The sequence below is a fragment of the Lampetra fluviatilis genome, chromosome 48 (assembly GCF_964198595.1).
Source record: "Lampetra fluviatilis chromosome 48, kcLamFluv1.1, whole genome shotgun sequence".
Taxonomy (NCBI): Eukaryota; Metazoa; Chordata; class Hyperoartia; order Petromyzontiformes; family Petromyzontidae; genus Lampetra; species Lampetra fluviatilis.
This window is the reverse complement of record NC_136322.1, coordinates 4,010,463-4,014,868: the sequence shown is the minus strand read 5'-3', so window position 1 is coordinate 4,014,868 and position 4,406 is coordinate 4,010,463.

Here is a 4,406-nt window from a genome sequence, read left to right as displayed (position 1 = left end):
CGGCAATGATACGACGACGCACCCCGGTAGCCACCGTACACCTGTGGTGCCACAGCGACGGGGCCGCTCGGCCGAGCCAGGGAGCCGCCCGGCTTCCACCGCCGCACTGCCCCCCATCACCCCCCCCACATGAACACGCACCCGCACCCACGTAGGGCCTCGTGGTCGGGTCACCTACCCTGAGTTTTCACCCGAGGGCCCCCTAGGGGGGTTACCCCACGGTTTCTCAGGGCCAGGGAATTGGACAGGACCCTTCCCAGGCCAAGTAACACTGCGGCGCCGTGGGCGGATTTGAGATCGCACGACCATGGCGAGCTCAGAGAGCCCCGCAGTTAGAAACGCATACAAACACAAACACGGGTCAGCAAGGCAGATAGCTGGGATCAGGACCCGGGACGACTGATTGGTCGAAAGTTCAAAGGCCGGCGGGATCGCAAAAGAGCGGGAAATCCTAGGCTCAGGATTGGTCGAGAGACCAAGGCGGTCGGGACGGGGGCGCCTAGCCTTTGATGTGAATAGTTTAAAAGAAAACGCAGGGGCAGTAGGGAACTCTCTTCTTCTGGAGTTTGGACACGGGGTCAGCGACGAAGGAGTCATCGGGCGAGCCGCTAGATTGTCTGCAGGACGATCTGAGCGCCGCAAGGTCACCAAGGACTACAGACGGTATCGTGTTGCGCGCCTTACAACACCTCAGAGCGGAGGGTAGGATCCGTAGGAGAGGGTTAGTTCGGGGTAAGGACGAGTAGGAAAGCGGTTTAGCAGAGAGCGCAGCATAGAACAGGGCTACACGGCACCAGAGTGTGGGTTAGAAGCGCCTTGCTGTCCCGCACACACACACGGGTGGCTCGGTTGGTTAGCAAGGGCTAATAAAATCTCGAGCGTAGTAACAAAACCGTGTTGTTGGGTGTTTTTGGAACGTGGTATTAGCGTGCACTGCATTCGCGAGTGTGTGGTCGTTGTACGCATAAAGGCCGTGGTCTCTGTACGATTGTGCGGGTACGGAGGTGTGTGCGTTAACGCCCGGGGAGAGCACTTTTGGTGTGTTGGCGTGACTACGCAGCCGTGTGAGAGGAGAATCGTCCTTGTCCGATATTTGTGTTGACGTGCACGCGCGAGTGGGGGAGGGGACGAGTCGTCGTGTCGGCGTGTGCCCCGCTTGCGTGCGCTCGTTACTTGCGTAAGCTCTCGGCGTGCGTAATCGGCGTGCCCAAGGTGCGCGATCGTAACGTGGGCGGCCAGCGCGGCGCAGAGCGGCGCAGGAGTGGGTATCGCGTGTGGAGCTGTATGCGTGTGTGCGCGCACGTTCACGACGTGTGTAACACAGGTGCGCGATCCTAACGTGAGTGGTCAGGGTTGGGTGAGTGCCGTGCAGAGCTGTGTGTGGGTGTGCGCGTGCGTGGTTATCCATGCCTGCTACGCGGACCCGCGGTGGAGGGGAATCCTCGGGTGACGGCTCCCACACCCTGGGTGAGGAGCCTAGCGGCGGTTCGCTTAGCAGCGGGGGGGCGATTGATGATGTTAGTCCGGCCGTTAGTATTATCGAGGGAGGGATCTCGGGGGCTAGCGACCCCCACAAATTGGTGTCGGAAGCGGTACGGATCCCCGCGTTACCTCACGCTAAAATAAGACTGATATTTACCGGCCGGGGGGCCCCTTCGTGGAAGGCATTCGCCCGCAATCTCTTAGGGGCCAAGGAAATTAATGGATGGACGGACGCGCAGGCAGTACGTCAACTTAATATGAATCTTGATGGGCGGGCAGCCGATTTTGTAGAAGCGTTACCCGCGAGCGCACAGACACAGCTAGAGGAGCTGATGCGCCGACTCGATCAGCGTTTTGGCACACGTGACGAGGAGGAAGCAAAATCGGCCTTAGAGGCGCGCCGTCGCCAACCTGGCGAAGATCTCCGTGATTACGCCGAGGATGTGCGCGAGTTAACAAAGATCGCACGCCCGGGGTACGCAACTGAGGTTATTGAGGAACTGGCTGCCGAGAAAATCCAGCGGTACCTGTCTCGCACGGCGTGGTGGCAGCCAGACATGAGCTGCCCACGTCTTCCCTTTAACACCCTTGTCGAGCGCGCACGTAAGTGTGAAAGGATTCACAGCGAACGCGCGCAGCTCCGGGGGCTGGGACGAGAGCGCGCCATTGCGAGCCTGCTCTCGGAAGACGAGGAGGAGGAACAGGAGCTCGCGAGGACGGTAAGGGGCCGGGAAAGAGAGCCTCCAGTGTCCCGCGAGACAACCCCGGGATGGGTTGCCGGTATACAAACGGGTATAAAGGATGTCTCCGGCCAGGTAACCCAGGTACGCGAGGAAACGAATAAAAATATGACCCAACTGCAATCCTCCGTTGAGACCATCCGATCCGAAATGGGGGACCTAGACTCCACGGTAGGAGGGCTAACTGGAAGGATAGCCCGACTAGAAGCAGAGTATGAGCAACAGCGCATGGGGGGAGGAGGGAGTGGGCAGAAAGTTCGCCACAGAGCCGCCACTCCTCCCAGGACGTGTTATGTGTGCGACCGTCGAGGGCATCTCATGAGGGACTGCCCTCAGCTCGCCCGTGCGAGGCCGATGCATAGGTCAAACACTAAGCCCCCCCTAGAGAGGGGACCACCGGGGGATGAAATCGACGTAGACCCGACCCAAACCAGCTGTAATAATAATGGCGAGCGAGTGATCCATAAACAGGTTACAACGACAACACCCAAGGGCGCAGGGACCTCGGGCGATTGGCTGCAGGAGCTGGTGGCAGGGATAACGGGAGCCACGTCGCTGGTGGAAGGCCAGGTGAACGGGCAGCGCACCCGGATCCTGTTGGACACGGGCGCCGTGGCCTCTCTCATGAGCGCCGCGCACTGCAGCATGCTCGGGGTGGACGTGGGCTGCCTGCAGGCCCCGGATCGCGCGCTGCACACGGCAAGCGGAGCCGGGATGGGGTTGCTGGGGAAGGTCTCCCTCGAGGTCCGTCTAGGAAACCAGGTGTGCACACAGGAATTCTACGTTTCGAGTGTGTTGTGCCACGAGTGCATTGCAGGAACGGACCTCCTGGAAAAGTTGGGACTTAACGTACAGCCCCGGCAACGATGCGCTACGGTGGAGGGCAGCGGGGAGCGGATTCCGTTCCTAGGACAGGAGCCGAATCGCCCACGCTTCACACCCGTGGCCGCTACGCTGGTGTCGGCCGTCACCATCGGGCCTCTCGCCGAGATGCTGGTGCCAGTGGCAACCCTCTCCACCGACCCAACCCACCGACCATCGGGCGAGGTAATGCTGACTCCTCACCCGGAGTTGGCATCGCGATACGGGGTGGTAGGGTCAGCCACACTGGTAAACGCAGATGGGGGCCGGCTGTTTATACGTGTGTTTAACCCACACAGTACCCCGGCAATGATACGACGACGCACCCCGGTAGCCACCGTACACCCCCTGCATGCTCGCCACTCGAACGACTCGGTGTTCGCACTCTGGGCGGAGGACCCTGGCCGCCCCGAGGACAGCCAGGATCTGGCCTGGCGGGTCGGCCCGACCCCCCGAGCCGAGATTGTTCCCCTGCAGGATGCGCTACATGTGCCTTGGGCAGCCTTACCTAAGGGGGAGGCCGATCAGCTGCGCGGGTTATTGCGGGAGTACGCCGACGTGTTCAGTGAGCACGATTCGGACGTGGGCCGGACCGACCTGGTCAAGCACCAAATTGACACAGGTGCAGCCCGACCCATCAAACTCCCCGCATACCGAGTGGGCGCGCCTGAACGGACCCAGATCAAAGAGGCAGTCACGGATATGCTACGCGATAACATAATCCAGCCCTCCGCGAGCCCTTGGTCTGCCCCGGTGGTACTGGTAACGAAAAAGGATGGGTCAACCCGGTTCTGTGTCGATTACCGTAAACTAAATGCAGTCACGCTCGGCGATGCCTTCCCCATACCCCGCATCGACGACACCTTCGACAGTCTCGCAGGAGCGCGGTATTTTTCCACCCTCGATCTGGCGTCCGGTTACTGGCAGGTGGAGATGACGGAGGAAGATCGGCCGAAAACCGCATTCACCACCCCGATGGGACTATTCGAGTTTCGAGTACTCCCGTTCGGACTCACCAATGCGCCTGCGACGTTCCAGCGGCTGATGGAGTTGGTGATGCGGGGCTTGCAATGGGAACAGTGCCTGATTTACTTGGACGATGTGATAGTGTTCAGTAGATCTTTGTCTGAGCATTGGTCCAGGCTTCGAGAGGTGTTCCAGCGACTGCGAGCGGCTCATCTCAAGCTCAAGCCACGTAAGTGTTACATCGCACAACGCGAGGTGGGGTACCTCGGGCATCGCGTCAGCGAGGCAGGCGTGCACACCGATCCGGAGAAGGTACGCGCCGTAGTGGAGTGGCCACGGCCAAGGAATCTGACGGAG